The sequence below is a fragment of the Astyanax mexicanus genome, chromosome 1 (assembly GCF_023375975.1).
Source record: "Astyanax mexicanus isolate ESR-SI-001 chromosome 1, AstMex3_surface, whole genome shotgun sequence".
Classification (NCBI taxonomy): Eukaryota; Metazoa; Chordata; class Actinopteri; order Characiformes; family Acestrorhamphidae; genus Astyanax; species Astyanax mexicanus.
Genome location: NC_064408.1, coordinates 20,192,546 through 20,218,064, shown reverse-complemented (window position 1 = coordinate 20,218,064; position 25,519 = coordinate 20,192,546).

The following is a 25,519-nucleotide window of genomic DNA, read 5'->3' as shown; positions in this document are numbered from 1 at the left end:
TCTACTCCTTACATTTTAATAATATTTCATTTAATTTCAACTTGTTTTCATTGGATTTCATTGGAAGTATAAACAATTACCATTCCAACACCCTATTGGTTTATAAGAACATATTGAACACCCTATTATTAAGAACATGTAGCCTAGTATGAGTATGATCTGTGCAAAGACTCAACAGAACTCTAGAAATGAAATTAAGGTTTAACTTTAATATATTTACATTGTACTCACGTACATTCATTTTCTATGGGTATAAATAGGCAGCTAAAACAGGGAGGCTATTGCACCCCATTTTTTTATATTATACATTTTAATATAACATTATAGTCATTATGACTTTTAGAAAAACGTGTTTTGGGGAGGGGAGGGGGGTAGTACACTATAGGCCTCTGTGGCACGACCTAAGCTTTTATTCTTGATGAAGTTGATGTTTTTTTCTCTTATACTAATTTTACTCTTATACTTTAAGTAGTTTTGAAACCAATACTTATACACTTTTACTTAAAAAGAGTAAAAAAGCTTGAGTTGATACACTGTAAACCCGTACGTTGTGTGAACTCAAATGATTTAAGTCTGTTTTACATAAAATTAGATATTTCTAATCAATACTCAATTATTTTGAGTTAGTTGAACATTTGGGCACATATAAACATTCAAACTGAGAGAGATCTTTGAGTTGAACCAATTTATAATAACTGAGTTTAGTCTGTTGTCATTCGCAGCTTCTTTTCCACTGGCTTCTGTCACATTCTATTTGCATACTGGGTGTGTCCAACAGTTTCTGACACTCACCATCAGTGTGTAGTGATTCCCTTACCTTAGAAATAAATCAAGTTCCCCTTTAGTTGTAATAATTTGATCTTTTAATTTATGCTAACTTAAGTTTTTATTCCTCATTACTTAAAAAAAATTAGCAAACCGGCTAAGTAAACTCAACTTATCCAGTCTTACAGTATATCAAAAATTAAAAAAAAGTTAAATCAACTTCATATTTAGTTGTAATTACTTGATGTTTTAAGCTATACTAACTTAAGTTTTCATTAGCAATTACTTAACTTTTTAAAGGCAACTGGTTTCCTCAATTCTTTTAAGTAAATTCAACTTATCCGGGCTTACAGTGTACTTCCAGCTTCTACAAAAGTATTTTTTAAACATTACTTTCTATACTTTTACCTACAGAGTAATGATTCTAAATACATTTGACACATTGTGCAGTGACTTGGGCAGTGCACATATGTTATAAATGAAGTTAAATATGTTATTTTTCATTCTACTCTGATTTTTGGACGTTATTTTGTAGTTTTTCATGTTTCTTTTGTAAAGGTAGTCCCAGTGACCTTTCTGACCCCTGAGGCTCCACCTCAGACCACACCACTAGACTGAAAATGTTCCTTGCCAACATTAAAGCCTTCAGTGCAATGTGATCCTCTCGTTAGGCTGAACTCATTCTCTCTGACCCTTTTTGAATCACAAATGTTTCCCTGAGCTTCCTTGATGTGCATTGTTTCTCTTGTTTACAGTAGCGGTTGAATGTCTTTGTAGAGAGCTGGACTCTAAAGCACATTTACTTTTGTTTTATCACAGAGGGCAGTTTTTACCACACACGCTTCAACTGCTGATCTTAAAAAAATACTAATAAAACTAGCGCAGATTCTCCATACAGTTCAGGTTACAGCCTCGTAACCCCCCGCAGAGGATGTTACAGCTTCCCAAAGCAGGGGGTGGGCGAGAGGGTTGGATGACTCCAGCCGCGATCAATCCTAATGAACAATCTATGATTACCAAATAAAAGAGGGGGGCCAAGCAATCAAGGAGGCTCCACTTGTGCGAATGAGCGTCGAGGGGAGAGGCAGCGAGGCCTGCAGAGCTCCATAAATCACCGGAGTTTCGCGGCCCTTGCCGGCCCACTCGCCAGCCCTCCTCCACAGGGCAAGTGGAGGCTGATGGCCTGGGAGGGAACCAGAAAGAGATATCCTCTGTCCTCCGCTATAATCGATGTGTCATGCCTCCCGTTCACACGCATCCGTTTTTGCACCACGTGCTGTTTGTTTTTGGTTGCAGAAGCATTTTAAAGTTTACTGAACCTTCAAATGATCTAAACGCACTTTTAAAACAAAGATTCCCAAATGGTTATTGGCTAAAATCCACAGTTCCAGGATAATCCTGTTGGTTTTGAACGTTTACATTGTGTTAAGGTTCCTTAAGCATTAAAATAGGTTTGCACATCTTACAAAAATAGTTATTAGGTTCATAAAAAGTCAGTGTCAGTATGATACTTTAACATATTTAACAAAGAACCATTTGAATGCTTAAACTGGTCTTATCCTGGATAATTGGTTTGTCTTCAGGTACGTCTGTCACAATAACTATTTTGTGTACCGTTTGGATGATACAGCTCTGGAAAAAAAAAAAGAAGTTTCTTTGATTTTACCAAATTGAAAAATTCTGGAATATAATCAAGAGGAAGATGGATGATCACAAGCCATCAAACCAAGCTGAACTGCTTAAATATTTGCACCAGGAGTGGCATAAAGGTATCCAAAAGCAGTGTGTAAGACTGGTGGAGGAGAACATGCCAAGATGCAATAAAATTGTGATTAAAAACCAGGATTATTCCACCAAATTTCAGATTTTTTTATTTCTGAACTCTTAAAACTTTATGAATATAAATTTGTTTTCTTTGCATTATTTGAGGTCTGAAAGCTCTGCATCTTTTTTGTTGTTTCAGCCATTTCTCATTTTCTGCAAATAAATGCTCTAAATGACAATATTTCTATTTGTAATTTGGGAGAAATGTTGTCTAAATGTAGTTTACAACAACAACAATGTTCATTTTGCTCAAACATATACCTATAAATAGCAAAATCGGAGAAACTGATTCAGAAACTGAAGAGCTGTATTTGTGATAAATGTCACAATTGTCATTTTAAGACCATGCTACTCCTATAATGATTATATAATTAATTGACAATCTATTAATTGAATTAAATAATTTATTGAAATCTATACTTTTTAAATATCCTAAATAAATAAAACAGAAATAAAATTGCTCATTTATGTTAATAGGCTCTTGGTAAAAATATCATAAAGAGCGTCAATGAGCTGTCATGTTTAAATATTGTACGATTTGATGACAATCTTGAAAGGCCAATCTCTACAGTGGTAAAATGCTTGTACGTTTTTTTTATCAGACCTTTAATAAATATTTGCATATACTGTATATGATCTAAAAGCATTATTATACCAATTGGACCAATTATTATAAGTCAAATATCCCTTTTTCTTAAATTGCTATGAAGAACCATGTCTCAAATTTTTTTAGGGACCCAACAGTGGTTCTTATGTGATATCACCCCATGAATCTGTTCAGTCTGTAAATGTTAAAAATGGGAATTAAACACTTGAACCTAAATAGTTTATTTTAACACTGTTGTTGCGCAGCACTTATAGTTTTACTTTGGCACTCAATAGTGTTACAATTATTGTGTATTAAATATTATACACACCACTGTTTGCTTGTAATTATCACTGGCACTGGAATTTAACATGCCTGCTGTTGTTTGTAGTTTTTGTGCTCCCATCAGTCTCATTAATAAGAAACGCTTTTCTCACTGTCAGTCCAACTCTATTACAGTGCTCACACCCCATCTCCTCTGACCAAGATCTGAAATACTAATTCATTTAATCACAATATACATTTCCACTGTGTGATACTTTCAAGCCCTTTACATAGTAAAATTCCTCCTGGAAATGACGATGGATATTGTTAAATTAAATAAAATGACCAGACATAAAAATACATGAAATATCTTTGGTTCACACAGTTTCAAACTGTAAATTTAAGTGTAAACATTTACACAATACTGTGTTTCAAGCGTATCCATTCTTCATAATGCTATTCTGAACCTCAAAATGTGGGTATACTCTATTTAAATGGGTTTATATATGACATGACAAACCATACAAAATTTAAATACAAAATTTAGGCTGTTTTTGAAAACATGTTTTCATGTCTAACCTATATGAACTAAAATTGTTTAAATACTGTTTTATTTTAAAATAGAACCTATGAAAATTATTTTTTATGATATACTGTAGCCTGTTTAAACACAATAAAGAGTAAAGGCAATTACACGTGTGTATTTGTGACAACAGCACCCCTTCAAACAGTCCCTCCCACCCACACCCACCCACCAGTCATTATCTCCACCCCTAATCAAAGCACAACAAATAAATACCAATGAAAGGTAATAGTAATAGAGCCTGTGTTTATTTTACTTTTGTCTTTATTCAAAATGATTGATTGTGCTTTTATATTCAATACTGATTTGAAAACAGCCAATATCATTTAAAATGTGTGATTTAATTAATGTTCTTTTTCCATGCCTAGTTAGGATGTTCCAGATTGGGCTGAATGCAGATTTTTTTTTTTACTATGTTAACCTTGATTGGTGTGGTTTTGTTTATGAATTTTATCAGATTCTTTATTTATTGAGATTTATTTAGGAATGTTAGTACAAACTGGACAATCTTAATATTTAGTTTTTCGTTGTGACCAATACTGTATATCAATATTTGTGTACCATAATAGGATTCTTTACATTCTTAAAGAACAAGCCACAGCCACAGGTTGTCACAGTAATTTTTTCTTATCTAATAAGTTCTTACGTTATAAGTTAATATGGTTGGCCATTGTTGTGACTGGTGCATGTTTAAATTAGTCAAATATGTGTTTTTTTACCAGCAAACTTTCAGTATTTTGGGCCAAAAGTGGGCCATACTCATTCTATCTAAATAAATAACTGCAAAAGCTGGTTAAAGTGGTTGTTCAATAATTATTAACTGTAATTACAACCCAGCAGGAGCTTCCACAATCAGTTGTTTGGACCGATTTAACAAGTAGAATCCATGTGTATGCCAGCTTTTTTATATAAAAATCTGCAGCACCAGCTTTTTGGGCACCCTTATTGGTAGGTTAATCTTTTGACAGATAGAAAGTCTCTGATTATTATTGATATATTGTTGACTTACATAACACATAGTAGTAACATAATTATTAACTGTAATTACAATAATTCACAATTAAATTACATTGATCTTCATTATGGACATTACCTGCACTTTAGTTGTGAAAAAAAGACAAGCATGGCATATACAGAACCAGCCAAAAGTTTGGGCACACCTCTTTTCTTTTGGATTTTTTACATTGGAAACTTAATACTGAAGTCATAAAAATGATACAAGAACAAAGCCTGAATTATTTTGTAAACCAAAAAAGTCTAAATATTTATACTTCAGATTCTTCTAAGTACCACATTTATCTTTAAGGACAGATCTGCACACTGGTATTTTAATCTCAGTGTCTTCGTGAGGGAGAGTCACCTGAAATAGTTTTCTCAGAGTCTTGAAGGAGTTCCTGGTGGTGTTGAAAAATAGTTACAGCTTTTTCTTCATGCTGTGAAGCTCCAGCTTATCCCAAATCACCATCTCAGTTGATCAGGTTTAGATCAGGGGATTGTGGAGGCCAATCACTTTTTTACTCTTTACTATATAATTCCATATGTTTCTCCTAATTGTTTTCAGGTCTTTAATATTAATCTACAATGTAGAAAATACATTAAATAAAGAAATTAAGAAAAGCATTGAATGAGAAGGTGTGTCAAAACTTCTGACTGGTTCTGTACATTAAAACATTAACATTAGTTGTTTAAAAAGATAAGTGATTTTCATTAAAAGTTTAGAGTCTGCACATTTTAACAGAATTTCTCACTTGTCTCAGTGAGCTGGAGGTGTAAATGATTTGGCTCAAACTTAGGAGGTGTTTTGAGGCATGTGCATCATGCTGGAACTGGGATGTACACAGGAAAGCAGTCCACTCCTTTCCATTTTACAGTGGCTTCAAAACAAAGCACTCTGCTGCTAACATTCCCGCAGCTCCCCCACCCAACAAAGCACCGCACAGCCGGCCCCATTTACAGTGCTGTAAGAGCCTGGGCTTCTCCAAGAGCTCATTGCGCTCGTTCTCCAGCCTCATCTGGCCTGATTGCACTGCAGCATGCCGCAATGATAAAAAAGCAACCGGGGAGCTCTCCTGCCAGCCCATCTTTGATGTGGCCCCCTGTCCACAGCCACCTAACTGCTCCACAGAGCGGACTGCCCACTCTTCTAATCAGAGAAGCGGCCATAAAGGAAAGTTTGGGGGGTGGGATTGATGTGGTGACGTGGGTGTTCCGGAGAGTTCACACCTCAGGTTGGGTCAATCCCAGAGCAAGAGGGTCGGTTTCAGAGGCTTCCTGGTGGGAGGCCGTCGTTCTGTTTGAAGGTGTGGAGATATCTTTGCAGATAGAGGGGCTCGGGTTAGGGAGGTAGTTGTCGGAGATGGAGATGAACGAGAACGTAAATTCTTTTGGGAATTTGTGCTGCAGACTTGTATGGAATGAGGTGGTTTCTGTGACATGATGCAGATGTAGATGCAGATGCAAATAATGCCACAACAAAATTATTGGAATGGGATTTGTGTAACAGGGATAAAGAGAGTCAAATCATGACAGCGATATTTGGGAGATTTTGACGTCATTGTCTGGGACCAGGGCCGGCTCGGGGTGGGGGGGGGGGGTGTCTGGGGGGGTAATTGCCTCCCCAAATTTAGTTTTTGCCCCCAAAAGCGCAATGTGAGCAACAACTTTTTTATTATCTCTAAAAAATCTCTGAACCAGCTGAAGATTTGAGAGTTCTATAAACTGGCTGTTTATATATTGTTCGTTTGTTGAACGATCAACTGTTTTCCTTATATTTTTATTCATTAATCATATTTGTATTCTCGCGTATTATTATTTTTACTTTTAAGTATTTTGTTCTCAGCCTATGTCTAGATACTTTTTTCACATTCATTTTTACAGAGTTGTTCTATTAGTATAATTTTAATTTAACCAAAGATTAATTCAAATTAATCACAACTGGATCATCTTTAATAATTTACATAAGCAAAGTATACTCCTTAATTAATATGCTCTAGTATAAGTTTGAAGACACATGCAACATTTTTTATTTCTTTACTTCATACATCAATTTTAGTCATATGACTAAAAATATGACTATTAACATACCCACCCATTATGATCTACTGTCCCCCCGAGCAAAGCAGTCTAGAACCGGGCTGTCTGGGACAATGACGTAAAAATCCTATTATTGCATTTCTATTTAAATTTTTGTGTAGAATACAGTACCAGTCAAAAGTTTGTAAAAAATTTCTCATTCAATGTTTTTCTTTAATTATTTATCTAATTTATTTTCTACCCCTGATCTAAACCCAACTGAGATGGGTGATTTGGGGTGAGCAACTATTGTTCAGCACCTCCAGAAACTCATGAAGACACTGAGATTAAAATATCAAGAGTGAGCAGATATGTCCTCAAAGCTAAATGTGGTCCCTAGAAGGACCTAAGATATAAAACATACTCTGCTTTTTTAACACTTTGTGTTCCTGTATAGCTTTAAAATTTTTATATTAAATTTGCAAAAAAAAAAAAAAAAACATTAAATAAGAATAGGTGTGTCCAAACATTTGAAAGGTAGTGTATTTTATAATCAAAATGATGAGGTGTACTAATATCGGAGATGATATTACAACAAATTTTAGCACAGTAGACAACTGCCTTCTACACTCTGCAAAAAAATTCTGTATAGTAATAAAGAATGTCTTCGGCTTCAACAACCAGTCTTTGCAAAGCCTACTTTTATCTTTTTTTGATGTAATTTAATTCAGCAAATATTATGCTTATATAACCCAAAATCAGAAAAACAAACTTTTGGGTAAAAATGTTAGTAAAATGTGACTTTTGTTCACTGCAGACAGTGAATACTTAAAATTCTCATGCTGTGCAAAAAGGGAAGGATTATTTGCAAGTTTTTTCAGTTTTTCTAGTTTGGGATTGTAGGAATAAGCTCTTACACTTTTAATATGTGTGTTGTTTCTGTTGGTTGACATCAACACCTCCCTGAGTAAGGTGTTTTAAAAATGTTTGAGCTCTAAACTGTTATGTTTTGGAGATTCTCCATCCATTGACAGGTTCTTTCGAGTCATCAGCCCAGAAGAACCTTTTTCAGCATCTTCATCTTTAAACACACTGTTCCACAAGGGTTGGTGGAAGCACCAGAGCTTTCAGAGCTATCAGAGCTTTCGGAAGCCTGTCTGTTTTCGGGCCTCAGATGCTAAGCGGTCAAAGGTCATGCTCTTGACTCCTTGCTAACCTCTGACTCCAGACTGCCCTCGTGTCCATTCCTGAGGAGAGACACAATGCAGCCCTCACGCAGGCACGACCTCACCACACCCCTCCAACAAAGTGACGGATCACCCCAATTTCCAGACGCATCTGTTCCCGTTTCTCCCTCCGTGCCGTGAATCTGTCCCTCTCTTCTTCTCTTTCTCTCTCCGTCCGTCAGTAATTTGACTTTTTCCAGCACCTCTCACCACGCGAGAGAGAGGGAGCCGCCTCCATCCGTCATTACAGCACACAAATGACAGCCTCCTCACGCATGCACGGGCGAAATGGATTTTTACATTTGGCCAAATCCGCGGAGTGTAGGAGGGGGGTTACCTTACTGTAACCGATTCAATAGTCCTTCAAAACGAGCCGGCCGATAGACGTGCGCGCCGGGCCCGATGAGATGATCTATAGCCGCCCCTTAATGGGTTCTGTCGGCTTCGGGACGGGGAGGAGAGGCCTGCTACTTTGGGGTGGGAAAAAAAGAGACATAATGTGCGCAATAAAAACATAATTATTCATTTGATTAGGCCTGTAATTTATGCCGTTCACATTAGCTGGGGTCTGATCGGGGGGGATAACAGAGCGGTGTAATTCGCACAAGGGCGGAACTTGGGTGAAGGAAATTGAGGGAGGGGGGAAAAAAGCCACAGCCAAGTGGAGACGAAGGCGAGTGCAAGTCCTGGAGCCACCGAATCAGATCATTAAACAAACACACAAAGGGTCGCGCTTCAGGGCAAGTGTTGGCGTAGTCGACAGTGATTTCTACCAAATCAGAGATTTCCCCCAGGACAACCTAGCATGTATAAAATCTGCTATTCTGCGGCAAAGGCCTCGGCCCAAACTTTCCTATTTTGACTCCTCCCTCCTGCCACTATTTGTTCTTTCGTGACCTTTTCAGGCTTAAGGTGGACAACCCCAATTTGTCCGGCCTGTTGTCGGAACGTAGCTCTGTTCTCAGCAACATGACAGGACGAGCTGAATTGAATTTCATTCAGTTTTCATTCAGACAAGCTGAGAGAAAGAGGAAGCTGAGAGGAAATCTTAACCACAGCGGAGACTCTGCATCTATCAGCCATATTCTTGCAATAAAAACGCGATATTGTTTCTTCTAGGCCGCACAGTCAGTAAATAATAGAGCGGCTAATAGTGACTAGCTCCAGCGCTGAAGAGAGAGTGCTTCAGCAGAGTGTGTGTGTGTGTGTATGTGTGTGTATCTGTGAAGTGTCTGTGAAGCAGGCACACACAGGGAAGGACGGCAAGAGGCTGTGTTTTCTGTTTGTGTTTGTTTAAATAGTCCCCCCTTTTTTAATGGCTTGCACTGTGAGTTTTTTTTTTCTGCGAGTGCCTGCACAACGCGGCGGGCTCGAGTGCGCGAGAGAGAGGGAGAAAGAGAGAGAGAGAGAGTGAGAGAGTATTCTCAATTTCCCTCTAAAAAGAAAATTCATTTGCGCTTGCTAATGTAATGTCATCGTTGTGTTTACTGAGCGTGGATGATGTATAGGGGATGTTGCATTGAGTGAGACTGCTTAATGATGCATAGAATTAAGTCTGCGGCTTTCAGCTGAGCTCCCCTCTCGCTCATACACTCTCCCGCTCTCCCCCGCTCCTTCCCATTCTCTCTCTCTCTCCCTCCCTCTCTCTCTCTCCCTCTGTCTCACTCTCTCCCACTCTCCATCTCTTCCATCTCTTTCTCACTCTACTTCTCTAAGCTCCAATCGTAATCCCTCTCTTACTTCGTTCCCACTGCCTCTCTGTATCTCTCTTTCTCTTTCTTTTTCACTCTTTTTTCCAGGTACCTCTGACAGACCATACGCATTCTCTCTATCTCTCTCTCCCTCTTTTTCCCTCTCTTTCTCTCTGGCTGTCTCTCTGTTTCTCTTTCCCTCTCTGTCTCTCTGTTACGCTGTCTTTCTATATCACTCAAGTTGTCTCTCTGGCCCAGGCTGTCTGTCTCTCTTTCCCCTTCTTTCTGTTTTTTTATGTCTGTGTTTTTCTTGCTCTCTTTCTTTCTCTCTCTCTTTCTGCCCCTTTCTGTTTCTCTTTCACTTCCTGTCTGTTTCTTTTTCTGTCTCTTTATGTCTTTGTCTTTCTTTTTAAATGTATTTATGTCTCTTTCTCTGTCACTCTGTTTCTGTTTCTCTCTTACTTTTTTGTCACTTTCTTTATCTTTCAGTCTCTTAATCTCTCTCTCTACTTCTCTGTATATTTGTCTGTCTCTCTTTCCCCCTCTTTCTGATTGTCTCTCTGCCTGTGTTTTCTTTCTCTCTCTTTCTTTCTCTGTATATTTCTGACTCTTTCTGCTTCTCTCTCTTTTTTCACTTATTGTCTGTTTTAACTTTTTTCTTTCTTTCTCTTTCTCTGTCCCTTTCGCTGTCTCTATTGTTCTCTTTTTTATGTTTCTTTCTCTTCTCTTTCTTTCTTGTTCTCTTTTTGTCATTTTGTCTTTGTTTCTTTATATTTCTCTGTCTTTCTCTTTCTTTCTCTGTATTTATTCCTCTTTCTCTTTCACTTACTCTGTGCGTCTCTCTGTCTCTCTCTGGCACTCTCTTCCTTGCTCTCTCTCTCTGTTTCTCACTCTCTCCCTGTCTAATATTCTCTTTTCTCCATCTCTCTTTTTCTCTTGCTTTCATTTATTCTCTTTTCTCTGCCTCTGTCTTTTTTTCTATACTTCTTCCAGCTCATCTGTTACTTCCTTTCAAACTCTTTGTTACTTTGTCTTTTTCTTGCTCCCTACTTCTCATACTCTCTCACTTCTCTCTCTCTCTCTCTCTCTCTCTCTCTCTCTCACTATATTCTGTTTACTCTCACTCTCTCTCTTGCTCCTTTCTTGCTACTTTTTCCAGCTCCATCTCTCTCTCTCTCTCTCTCTCTCTCTCTCTCTCTCTCTTCCTCTCACAGTGTTTTCCAGCATGCTGTCTCGGACTAGCGGCCACACGCCGCTCCGTTGCTTCGCCGCCTCTCTCCATCCATCACCCAGGAGAGAAAGAGAGCAAGAGAGAGAGAGAGAGTGTGAGAGGGAGAAATAAAGAATAAAAGAGATATTGATAGAGGAAGTGGTGTACACAGAGCTGTGAACACAACAAACGACGAGTAGTTTGGAGAAATAAAAACAGAAATGAAAGGATGCGAGCTGCTCAGATATGAAGAAGTGCAGATAAGGATAAGAGGATGAGCTGCATATGGCGCCTGAAATGAATACGTGCCATCAGAACGGTTGGATTAGTATTTAAATAAAGCAGATGTATGAGTATAGTGTTTGAGCAGAGGCCGTCAGCGTGATTAGGGCTGTCATTACCGTGATTACGATTATGGTTATGGTTTTGGTGATGATGATGGTGATGGTGATGATGATGGTGATGATGATTGCAATTATGGCCATCACGTGCACTTTTATTATAATGTGCATAACCAATGCAAACTGGTCCGTGTGTCTGTTCAGTGGGAGGTGGGCCAGAGGTTTATGGATGTAGGAGTCCTCGCTGAGCACTTCCAGCCCCATCCAGTTAATCCGGCCAGAATGAACAAGGACACGGAAGGCAGCAGAAGCGGACAGGAAATTCAGCCTCATAGCTTTGTTGCAACATTTACAAGTGTTTAAAATCCTTTTAGTTGGCTTGGAAACCAAATATAGCCATCATATTACAAAGCGCATTATGCTGTTCCAAAAACAGGACAGATAGGCCTGTTAAGTTTGTAGGGCAGTTTTGTCCAAATGTCCTTGGTATCTTCATATAAACATGGCTCTGATGGCACGGCAATTATATAGATGACGGGTTTAAAAGCCTTGGAAATGAATTAATGTGGATAATATACAGAGTTAATATCTACCTATATACAAGCATCTGTCAAGCCTGCGGCCAGGAAAGATAATGTATTTTCAGGCCTTCGCCACTGATTTTGTGGGGGACGGAAAATAACCGTGAATATTTGCATGCTAACATACTGTATGGTACACTGCATACAGTGTGAAATTCTGAGAGAACAAAAAGTGTCACGATTTACTTTGAGCATTTTCTCAGATTTAATGACTAGCTTGCACAGCTGTATCATTTTTTCATCACATTTTCTTCAAGGGTGTTTAAAGAACACAAACCCTGTATTTAAAAGTCACTTTCTGCATTCTTTTTTTATTTCTACACTACTAGCTCTAAAAAAATTATCCATCTTTTCTCTGTGAATCAGTTGAAAGAGTGTCAGGAATCGTATGCTTCTATGAGCCATTAGGATGACTCCCTTATTGTGAATTCACAATAAAGAAACCTGCATAGAACCACCCTGGCACCACCGCTCGCCCCTCAACCACCACCAGAGCCCCTTCAATTTCTTCGCTTAAATAAACGCCATTTCGGTCATGTTGATTGAGAACCGCAGACATTACACAGCAGGATTAGCCAGCAGACTTCGTCTGACTGAGGAATCTGTACCTAACCTCCGTGGCAGGTCAGCAATTGAGGGGCATATACATACTTTCAAATATTGAGTTTTGTGCTTCTGTCGCAGTTAATAATGAGAAATAGTTTGTTTGTGTTTTAGGGGAATGAAACTGGCAAGAATAGAGCTGGTGTGATATCTTTATGTAAGAGTGATTTTGTGTAAAGAACTTCATGAACATGTTTTTTATTGCATAGACCTGTTCTAATAAGTATAGCTTACATATACCTCCTTCATGTAGATGTCCTTCAACCTCAACTAAATTGGCAAAACAGTGAAAAATTACACTGTGAGGCAAGCAGACATGTGCATCTCAGTGAGATTTGCATTTACACACCTAGTCTGTCATAACTTTAAGATTTAAAAAAAAAAAGGTTCTTATTTCACTGTAAACAGAACACCACTCAGTCTCATAGTTTTACAAGAGAAAATACAGGAGCCAAATCCTACCGATTAGCAGGAATAAATTACTAAAACCACACCAGACAGGTCCCTGGGAGTTAGCTGAATTAATGGAATAAAATTGTATACAATTATTCAATAAATAAAATGTAATAAAATAATTTGGTTATGAATATTATAAATGTCATATATTCATAGGACACTCAATCCTTTATTGATATCTAAATAGTGGAAAATACAAGCAGCAAAAAAATTATAATATAGAAAAAAAATCAAGCTTGTCTTTAGACACACAAACATTACACATATTAATAGGATATTCAATATGACATTGTAGGCTTTTACATTTTAACAAGGGAAATTAATTAAAAGTAAAAAAAATGTTTTAGCAATCTGGGCTGAAATACACCTTCAGTAATAATGGGCGAAAGTTAAAAAGGCAGATATACAGTGTGTGCAGGGGCATGCAGATTTTTTCCACCACAGAAAAACATTTTTTATTGTCAATAGTTAAGCAAATAAAAGATGCTTAAAAAACAGGTCTCCAAAAAGCATAGTATTAAATATTACACATTTCTTTAATATATATTTCATAAATAACTTCAATGGAAAGGACCCATAGCAAAGTTTTGGGCACTCTGACTGGTCAGTACTTAGTTACACGTCCTTGTAAATGATAAAAGGGCTTTATTAAAAAGGAGGAATCCAAACTTGTGGTCAACAACAGGCAAGATTAGTACCAAAATGCCAGTTCAAAAGGGGTAAAAATACCAAGAAGGGTGAGACAGTCCAGGTCATAAACACTGCAGGGCAGTATAGAAGGGTAGATCAAAATCGTGGTCAAAAAAAAAAAACAATAGGCAAAATAAAGAGAACCAATCTAATACTCGGCAGTGAGTTTGTGAAGTGCAGGAGGATATAAAGTGAGGTGAACAGGTGAAATCAATGGTGATTGTGGTGTAGGTCATGTCATGTGATCAGTCATGCAAAGGAGTGAATGAATGATGTCAGTGTGTGGTGCATTCTGGGCAATGGAGTCCGAAGCTGGGAGATCACTGGTGGACAGTTACAGGAGGAATATAGAAGCACCATTGGTGCCAGGTGTGATAACCTGTACTGTTGCATGTTACTGTCCAGTGCTGTATTTCTTAATTTAATTGACAACAAATTGTAAATGAATCAGTTTCCTCATGTTCAAGTCAAGTCAAGTAGTTTTATTGTCAATACTGCATGAAATTATGTTACTCTACTTCCCAAATGTTACAGCAAGCACAGAAAATAAGATTGTAAATATTTTGGGAATGGGAGACGCTATATGTACAATACAACAAGGACACAGGTAGACTTCTGTCCATGCTTCCTAACATTCTCCAAAAAGTTCTCAAAGTTGATCTAGTGAGTGTTCTTCATGGACATCTCAACTCACTCATCAAATGAGTTCATGAATGGTAAGGTATAGTTCTCTGCAGTTCACCACAATAAAACAAGGGACAAATCCCTTCTTTTTACACCCCAGGCAGCTTAACAGCATAACAGCAGTGTGTGAAATTCAAGCATCTGAGCAATTGGTTTTGACTGGCAGTATATAATAATACTAATAATACAGACTACATCGCTTGTGGTTTAAAAGTGATGCAATCTACTTGCCACAGCTCAGGGCCTTTGCTTGATTACTGCTCAAATGGCCCCGATAAGATTTCATAAATCACTTCAGCTAACTAAACTGCATTTACGGAGGTAAATGAAGCAGCGAATTCCGTCATTTCGCAGAGGATGGAGCCAACGGTTTCAACTGGAGAGGCATCTGCAGGACCGCTCCTCCAGTTCAGAGCTGCTGTCTTATTACCCCTAAAGACCATCTGCAGTTCAATTGTATTGTGTAAAGATTTTGGTTGTAGTTGTCAGAGGTTTCATTCTTTCTCGTTTTCTCAGTCTTTCTCTTCGTCATTCTCTCTCTATTTCCCTCCCATTTTGTCAGTCAGTCGTATATGTATATATGTTGTATATGTATCTGTCTCAGTGTCTGTCTCCTTTGACCTGTCTCTTTATTCTCTCTCTCCCTTCCTCATTTTTTTTTCTTTTTCTCTTAGTTTGTCAGTCTCTCTGTCTCTTCTTCCTTTCTGTCACTTTTTCTCTCTCCTTCTCTCCCTCGATCAGCTCTACCCCGCACTAAATTGGTCAGTCTATCTGTCTCTGTTGCTGTCCATTTATCCATCTATTGTCCATCTATTATCTCTGTCTGCATGTTGGTTGTTTCTTTTCCTCCCTTCCCTTCTGTTTGTCATTCTTCTTTTCTTTCTCTTTCTTTCTTTCTTTCTTTCTTTTGCTCTGTCTGTCCATTTTTGTTCTCTCTCCTCCTTTTCTCTCTCACTTTCTCTCAGTCTGTCAATCTGTCAGTGTGTCTGTCCATCTTTTTCCCTTTCTCTCTCTCTCTCTCTCTCTCACACACACAAACACACACACACAACCACACTCGCTTACTTCCTTTAACCTTTCTTTTTCTCTCTCTCTGCCCTGTTCCCGCTTTTTGTTACTTTGTCAGTCCATCTATATATTTTTCATACATTTTCCACTCTCTATTAATCTGTCTGTCTTACTTTCACACATTCTCTCACTTTTCCTCCCTTCCTATCTGTTTCTTTCTTTCACTCTCTCTATTTATCTCTCCTTTTTTCTTTCACACTCATGCACTAACTTTATCTTTCTCTCTTACGTTGTCAGTTAGTCTATCTTTGTATTTGTCCATCTTTTTTCCTTTCTTTCTCTCTATCTCTGTCTATTTGCCTGTGTTTTTTATTCTCTCTCACTACCAAATTATTTTTCTCTCACTATGTCTGTCTATCTACCCAACTCTATCTGTGTGTTTGTCCATCTATCCCCCATTGCTCTCTCTCTCACTCTCTCTCTCTTTTACTTTATTATTTCTTTGTCTGTATCTTGCTTCTCTCTTTTTCTCTCTTCCCACCTGTGTTTCTTTCTTTTTTCTTTCTTTCTCTCTCTCTATTTATCTCTTCTTTTTTCTTTCACACTCACAAACTAACTTTATCATTCTCTCTTATATTCTCAAATTGTCTTTCCATCTTTTGTTTGTATTTGCCCATCTCTTTTACTTTCTCTCTCTCTGTCTCTCTGTCTGTGCCCCTCTCTCTTGTTTTCTTTCACTACCAAGTTCTTCTCTCTCACTTTTGTCTGTCTGTATATCCGACTCTATCTGTCTGTCTGTCCATCTATCCTCCATTGCTCTCTCTCTCTATTACACACAAACACAAACTCTCTCTCTCTCCTTCTCTCCACCTCTTTCTCTCTCTTGCTCCAGTGTGATCTAGCTGTCAAGCCCATTCATCATTCCGCTCTTTTCCCCTGTACAGAATTATTATTTCTTTGATGTGTTACTAGTTGAAAACAAATCCATTTTGCTGCCCATCAATTTATCATTTGGGAAGGGACGTCACACTCCAGTTGCGTGGACAACAGCGTTCCAGTGTGTGTGTGTGTGTGTGTGTGTGTGTTTTGCTCTGTGTATGTGTAAGAGAGTGTGAGCATGAGAGTTAAAGAATGAGAGGGAGTATGTGTGTGAGAGAGAAAGAAAGAGAGAGAAATGGAGAGAGAGAAAAAGAAAAAGAGAGAAAGAACTTTAACAATTGTGGGGAAGGAATAGGAGTAGATTGAGTAATGCTCTTAAATGAGAGCGAGGGAATAGGAAAAAGTGGAGAGAACATGAAGACCAGGCACAAAAAAGGAGGTAGAGAGAGAAGGAAAGAGAGAGAGAGAGGAAAGAAAAAGAGGGAGGGCCTCAGTGCTTTCCCTCTCTCACCCTCCCTCACCTAACGTCTGTGATAATTTATCACTCCTTCCAGCTCGACTGACAAACTATTTGCAGGAAAATGAGTTTTTCCGCTACGGATTTGTCCTCTGGGAATGGAAAGGGGAGCTGCTGTGTTTTTATCCCCTATCATACACTCTCTCTCTCTGTCTCTCTCTCTCTCTCTCTCTCCTTCTTTCTCACACACACATACAAACCAGTGGCTATGAAGAGGCACAAGCTGCCTCTCACACACACAGAGGCATGCAAACGCTCACACACACACACACACACACACACACACACACACACACACACACACACACACACACACACACTGTGGTCTTCAGTACTTATGGGGGGTGTGGGTAAGATAAATGAGGTAAATTAATAGAGTCACTGAAGGAAAAGATCTGCTTCCGCTCCAGCAAATCCACTGGTGACACACAACTGACATGCTAGACAGCAAGGAACGATGCTCTCTCTCTCTCTCTCTCTCTCTCTCTCTTTTTTCTCTCTTTTTCAACCTCTCTCCCATTACTCCTTTTCTTTGTCTCAGTATCTGCCATCCCCTTACCTCTAAAGCTCATTTTCTCCCATTGCCAATGGACAGCATTACATCAGAACAAAACCAGCCCAGGATTCAATTGTACAGATACCTACCTGACCCCTCATACTGCAGATTTCCATATATACAGTCATACTTCCTCTCATTCCTCTCTCATAATTAAATCATTTATCACTATATTACAAAAAGTTTAATGGCATCTCATATCAAGTACAGTAAGACAAAGATACTAAATAACTGATCAACAGCACAGTGATTTATCAGTCTACTCATGCTTTAGTAGAGGTCAGTAACAATAAGATGAATAAATGATCAGTACAGTAAATTATAATTGCACTCATACTTTAGCAGAGCTCAGTAACACTGAGATACTAAATTACTGATCAGCAGCACAGTGATTTATCAGTCTACTCATGCTTTAGTAGAGTTCTGTAATACTGATATACTAAATAACTGATCAGCACAGTGATTTATCAGTCTACTCATGATTTAACAGAGTTCAGTAACACTAAGATAAATAACGGGTTGAGCACGGAGATGTATCATTCTACTCATGCTTTAGTAGAGTTCTGTAACACTGATATACTAAATAACTTATCAGCACAGTGATTTATCAGTCTATTCATGCTTTAGTAGAGTTCTGTAACACTCATATACTAAATAACTGATCAGCACAATGATTTATCAGTGTACTCATGTTTTAGTAGAGTTCTGTAACAGTGATATACTAAATAACGTATCCGCACAGTGATTTATCAGTCTACTCATGCTTTAGTAGATTTCTGTAACACTGATATACTAAATAACGTATCAGCACAGTTATTTATCAGTCTACTCATGCTTTAGTAGAGCTCAGTAAGACAAAAATATTAAATAACTAATCAACAGCACAGTGATTTATCAGTCTACTCATGCTTTAGTAGAGTTCAGTAACAATAAGATGAATAAATGATCAGTACAGTAAATTATAATTGCACTCATACTTTAGTAGAGCTCAGTAACACTGAGATACTAAATTACTGATCAGCACAGAGATTTATCAGTGTACTCATGCTTTAGTAGAGCTCAGTAACACTGAGATACTAAATAACTGATCAGCTCAGTGATTTATCAGTGAACTCATGCTTTAGTAGAGCTCAGTAACATTGATATACTAAATAACTGATCAGCACAGAGAATTATCAGTCCTTTCATGATTTAACAGAGATCAGTAACACTGAAATAAATAACGCTTGAGCACAGAGATGTATCATTCTACTCATGATTTAGTACAGTTAAGAAACACTGAGATACTAAATAACTGATCAGCACAGAGATTTATCATTCTACTTATGCTTTAGTAGAATTCTGTAACAATACGATAAATAACTGAACAGCACAGTGATTTACTGTCTATAGGATTAGCTTCAAATCTGAGTAAAATGTTCCTTCAGCATTCTCAAGGAAACGAGAGAGAAGGGCTGAAATGATGGTCACCCAGCTTGACCTGGGTCAGCGAGTCCAATCTCCCTCCTCGCCCTCAACAAACAACATATTGGCAGCATGCTTGGTGGTGAATTACACAACTATAAAGGGCCAATTATGTCGTAATTATATGGGGCCATCCGTAAATGTCAGCAGATCATTAAACGTCATCTCCGCGGGGTTCCCTGGCCATAAATTTACAGCAGGCTCTATAGACTTGTGGGGATAAAGGACAGCCTCGTTAAAACCTAACGACTCTGAGCATACAGCTAATTGACATATCAGGCAAATTCTTGTTTACTGTACAAAAGTACTAAATGTGAGTGATGAGAAAACAGCATAAATGAAGGTGGGAGTGATGCAAGACCAGGTTTGAAGGCTGTAATGATTTAAATCAGTGTAGTCCCATGATGTCTCTTCCTGTCCCTCTCTTAGTCTTTCTGGGGCTGTATGGAAAATGTAACTTGGTTTTACCTCACATAAACTACATCTATGTAGATCCTCTCTATATATAATAAAAATGCTGAGCTGTTGCCTACACACACTACTTTATTCCCCATTTTATGTTTATTGGTTATTAATCATGTAAACCTAAAAACATATCTACACCTTTTAAATGATTGTTTATTTACTGATGAAAAAAATATACCTCTCGAATTGAACTTTTCACATTTTCTTGGGCTCAAATGATGTGACCACAAGGAACCTTCATACAAAGAATGCTAGTTAGGTCACAACATTACATTTCTGTACGCGACAATAATACAGTATTACTTCTGTGAGAGGCTATGCACCATATCACTAAGACAAATAACTCTTACTTCTGTAAAAAAAAAACAATCAGATTCCACATGAAGCCTGAACTTTTTAAAACTGTATAATAAGCTAATCTAATAACTACCTATAAAATATATGGCAATTTTCACACAATGGGGCATTATATGGTAAAAAAAATGTGCCAAATCATATTTGCTAGATAAGCTTGCTTGGAGGCTCAATCTTTACTTCACTATGGAGAAGAGTATGCACTTTGTCAAGGCTAGGAAATACTCTTGGTGTTTTTCCTATTAGATCTAATAGACCCTAATAGACCTAATAAACCCTTGTACTGGAGGGTCTTAAAAATAAAGACAGCCTTATAAAGACAGTCCCCAGACTGAATGATCTAAAAAAGCAGCACTTTTCACAGTAGTCAAGAATCAACACTCATCAACACTACAGGATTCGTTCAATGTACAGGACATTAAATTATATGTAGGCTGTTCTCATTAAAACATATATGACATTTAACCCATTTATCAGACATATTAAGAAATACATTTGCAGAAAATTGTGTTTCTGGAACTTCATGTAGCACCTTTTCAAGTTTTTATTTCTAATAATTAATTTAATCAGTTGGTTGACTTGCGCAGTATAGTTAATTCTAGGTATAAATAACAAGTAATACAATTAGTAATACAATAACTGTCAAATAAAGTGAATAACTAGAATATAATTAACTTTACTGTGCTAAATATCTCAAAAACTATATCCTTTCAAAAGGTAAAAAAAAACATTCAAAACGGAAACATTTTATGTAGCTACTCATACCTGTGTGTAGAGCTATTCTAGGAACAGTGGTTTTCAGGGGAATTTAAAGAGGCATTAAACCATAAAATATTTTTTTCATTAATAGCTGAAATGTGTTCTGAATGAGTTTTGAAAAATACCAGTCCTGCCTAGATTTTTTATAAACCTTCCTAACCTTTAAGAAATGCTTTTATTGCGGTCATTTCCTCCTCTGTAGCGCCCTCGCAGGTTTAACTGTGCTATAGGTGTGGATGATGTGTCCATGTATTTTTCTACACAGACACTCACAATATGCAAATTATTCAAACAATAATACCGCCCCCCCTAGTGACATCCAACCATCTGCGTCTCACCGATATCAGAGGCACACTGCTCAGCCCAATCAGCTCTCCCTCCTACCCCGCTTCTAAACCCATACATCACCTAATGCCACTCCCGAACCTCTCCTCATTTGAGCTTAGGATGGAGTCCGCAAAAATCAGGGGGTTTAGTTAATAGTTTAATAATAACTGTGGAACAACAATTAAGTATGACTTGCAATCTTGTTATGTAAAGAGTAACTGGCTATAACAATTTGGTGGTACAAATGAAGGTAAAACACATACAGTTCTGGAAAAAAATTAAGAGTTCACTTCAGTTTCTGAATCAGTGTCTCTGGTTTTGCTATTTATAGGTTTATGTTTAAAATGTGTAAAATGAACATTGTTGTTTTAATCTCCCAAATTTCAAATCAAAATATTGTCATTTTATTTGTAGAAAATGAGAAATGGCTGAAATAACACAAAACGATGCAGAGCTTTCAGAGCTCAGATAATGCAAAGACATTTTGGTGGAATAACCCTGGTTTTCAGGCATCTTGGCATGTTCTCCTCCACCAGTCTTACACACTGCTTTTGGATAACTTTATGCCACTCCTGGTGCAAAGATTCAAGCAGTTCAACTTGGTCTGATGGCTTGTGATCATCCATCTCCCTCTTGATTATATTCCAGAAGTTTTTAATTTGGTAACATCAAAGAAACTCATCATTTTTAAGTGGTTGTAAGAGCTGTATAATTCCCTCTAGAAAACTGAAAAACAAGAAAATTGCCCGTATAAACTTCTCCTGTGTTTAAACTGAGCTAATGTTACTAGCCAGTTCTGTTTACCCTAACTTGGCCCAGAAGTCCTAGTTTATAAGTATTCAAAGAACACACTGTTTAAAGGACTCAATTATTATTTATTTTTTTATCACCAATGTCCACTTATAAGGGGTGTGTTGTTTAATTTCCTTAAAACATTTAATTCAAATTCCTGTGAGCGTTTTCCTATCTTTACCTTTGACTTTAAAACTACTACCATAAAATATGTGAAGAGCATTTGTTTTGATTGGCTGGGCCAATAAAGCACTCTGTGTGGTTGGTTGGAGATACTCTCTTGAAAGGCTTTTGGGACATCATAAAACCAGCAAATTCAAAACATGCTGTGTAACTTCCACTGGTCCTTTGCTAGATCCAGGCTGGGGAAATATTGGCCATTTATGCCCATGTGTTGCTCCACAGAGCTTTAGATATATTTCAGGGTTGCAAACATTAGTCTACAAGCTACATAAGGGGTTAAGTGGGTGCTGGAATCTACAGCTGTGTCAGAATAGAACAGGGTTGTCTGAGCAGTGGGAGCTGACAGCACGGTCATTATAATCATGTTCAGATCAAGTCGGCACTACACAGCTGACAAAAGTAGTAACAAGTAACATGCTTCAAACAAGAGGGCATGGTTCTAGGACAATATTGTAGACTGAAAGACACACTACACCAGATGAACAGAAATTTGGGTTTGAGCTATGAATTGCCCATGGGATTGATCATTCCTTAATGGTCATATTGTAAAACACAGCACAGTTAATTTGCATCTTAAATTTAGATGCTGTAGTTGAATTCATTGTGTTAGGAAACAAGATATCAAACCAAGTGGTATTTTGGTTAATGATAAACTTGGTTTTAAATACACTCAGTCAGTGCAGTCTGGTTGGAATTCTTCTAAAACTAAATGAACAAGCAAAGAACTATTTTAAGTATTCAATTAGCTTTTTGACTTGTCCTCTTTGACCCTAATAAAGAACATCTCTGCTTATCTCTTCTCTACTAATTGCAATAGTTTAATATATAATTATGTAAGATCAAACAAGTCTGTGAAAGCTTACATCACCACTTGCCTGATTAAAGGGTTCTTCACATTGCTGGTAGAGTGTTCTACATACAACCTTTTGAAATGGGTTTGAATAGTACACAAATGTTTACGCTATTACTTAAAGTCCAAGAACCCATAGTACCAGTCGACATTAATGAACCTTAACATTACAGCCTCCTGTCTAATATTGGGTACGACTCCCTCATGGAGTTAAAACAGCTCTGAGCCTTCAAGGAAGGCATGGACTCCACAAGACCTCTGAACTTGTCCTGTGGTATCTGGCATCAAGATGTTGGCCTTTGTTGCCTTTTCCTGGGTAACAACCAATAGATACTGGTGACGCTCCAACATACCTGCTGTTTGCAGAGTCTCTGTCCCAGTCATATTCAGTGTTGGGAAGGTTACTTTTAAAATGTAATCCCTTACAGATTACTGATTACATCACTCAAAATGTAATTTGTAACGTAATCAGTTACATTACTTCAAGTGAGTAACGTAATCTGATTACTTTGGATTACTTTAAATATTGTCATTTTTTTAAGCCTGAATGAATGTAGCAACCACATATTGCATATTATTATTTTATTTTTCTTTCCAGTTAACAAATAGATAAACAAATAAAACAGCCTTTTCAATCACTCTATAAAAATACTTATGAAACCATTTCATCAAACAATTTTATGAAACACTTCTATAAATTGATGATAAAACAATTTAAAACCAAACAATGTAACAACAACTGTAAGCTATCTACTTGCAGGTTTGCCACCAGTGTTAATTTTGACAACAAATTTTGATTTAGTCTTAGTCATAGTCTTGTGACGAAAATAGTATTTAGTTTTAGTCACAATTTAGTCATCTGAAATGTTTTTAGTTTTAGTCGACTTAATGTCATAAGAATATAGTCTACTAAAATTACAGTAAATTTAGTCGACTAAAATGTAAAGGGTGTAAATGTAAATGATTTTTCATCAGTTTCCTTGAATTATTAACTCTACACGTATACGAAATGAAACGTTTAATAACCACTTGAGTAATATTGTTAATGTTTGAAAGTGAAATATATTTATATATGATTTAATGTATATTATTATTATTATTATTGTAGGTGTGTGACTATACATATGTTACATTTAAAATTGTGCTCTAGAAATCAGGTCATAAAACATCTGAATAGTTAAATTATAGTTTAAACAGAGCTGTAGATGCAAAAACAGCTTTTAAAGGATCTAGTTTTATCTCCAGCACATCTACTGGAGCTACAGTCTATAAATGAGATCAAAACACACATTCACACACTGTCCTGTAGAGATGCTCTCAGGATGTACTGAGAGACGTCATGAGTTAAAGTGAGAAACTGATGAGAAAGTGCTGTAAGGAACTTTACACAGACTTTTGGGTTCAGAGATTCACTTATTTTATTGTTCTATTTTCGTTATATTATTGAGTTCCTTTCTGACCTGCTGCTGTTTTTACACTAGCTATATCTTTCCCACTGTGAGACTAAGCAGATGATCTGATCTTAATGAGTGAGTTCTGTATCAGTTCTGTGTTTTAGTGCACTGCTGAGTTAAACACACCATCAGCTCATGAAATAACATCAGCATTAAAACGCGGATCTCTGCATGGAGATCTGTGTGACTCTGGTCTGCAGAAGCTGAAAGATTAGTGGTGTTTTTACCGGAGATGGAGTCTCTGTTTACACATTATCTTGTTTTTCGCGACGTCAAAGGAGAAATATATCGACTCTCCCCTCTCTCTCTTCCTGCTGAACACTGTCGAGTTAACTTCCAGTCGAGCTCCGTAACGACAGGTTAATTCCCGGGTTTGTAACTGAGCGCGCGGCGCCTCCGCTAAAGTAGCAGTGATTGGATCTCTTCCTAACTGGGCCCTACCTTTCACAGAACTAAATCAGTCTGATTGGATTTCGTCCCTGCCAAACATTTTCGTCTCGTTTTTATTCGTTGACCAAAATGTCAGTTAATTTCGTCTCGTTGTGTGTGCGGAGCCGCTGTCTGCCCAGTTCCCTGTCATATCAGAGCGATTTCACAACAAAATGTTATTTGCGCTTTGTCAGTGTTGGAAGAGCAAAAATAGGAAAGTACCGCAATGTAACCCTTTTATTTTAGCAGAGTAACTGTAATCTGATTACCACTTACTGAAGCAGTAACTGTAACGGATTACAGTTACTCATAATTTGTAATCTGATTACGTAACGCCGTTACATGTAATCCGTTACTTCCCAACACTGGTCATATTGCCATCACATGTTACTTAGTTTTTGTTATCCTTAATTGGACCACTTTTGGTAAGAAAAAACCCAATATATACTTAGAACACCCCTTTAAGACCTGCTTTTTTGGAATAGGTTGTATCCCATTATTTGGCCATCACTCTTAGGTTCTTGAAAAACTTGCCTAACCATCACAATTTGGTTCCTGTTGGTCAGACAGGTCTGATTGCCCTTTCTTAGACCTTCCACAAAAGTGTTGTCCACCTCAGAAGACCTGCTCTTTCATACGGGCTGATTTGGACCACTTGTTGGTATGTATTGACCTCTGCATTCCGGGAACACCCCACAAGTACTGTTGTTTTGTAGGGGCTCTGACTCTTATCTGAGTCTTCTAGTCACCACAATTAGGTCCTTTTCAAAGTCATTCAGATCTAGTTGTCCTTCGTTGAACCACTTACTTTTGTTAAGTACTAACCATTGGAACACCCCACAAGACCTGCTCTTTTAGAGAGGCTTCCTTGGACCATATGTTGGTGGGTATTGCCCACTGCATACCAGAAATCACAAGACCTTTGTCACAGTTCTTCATTAGTGATGCTCAGATCTTGTTGGTCTT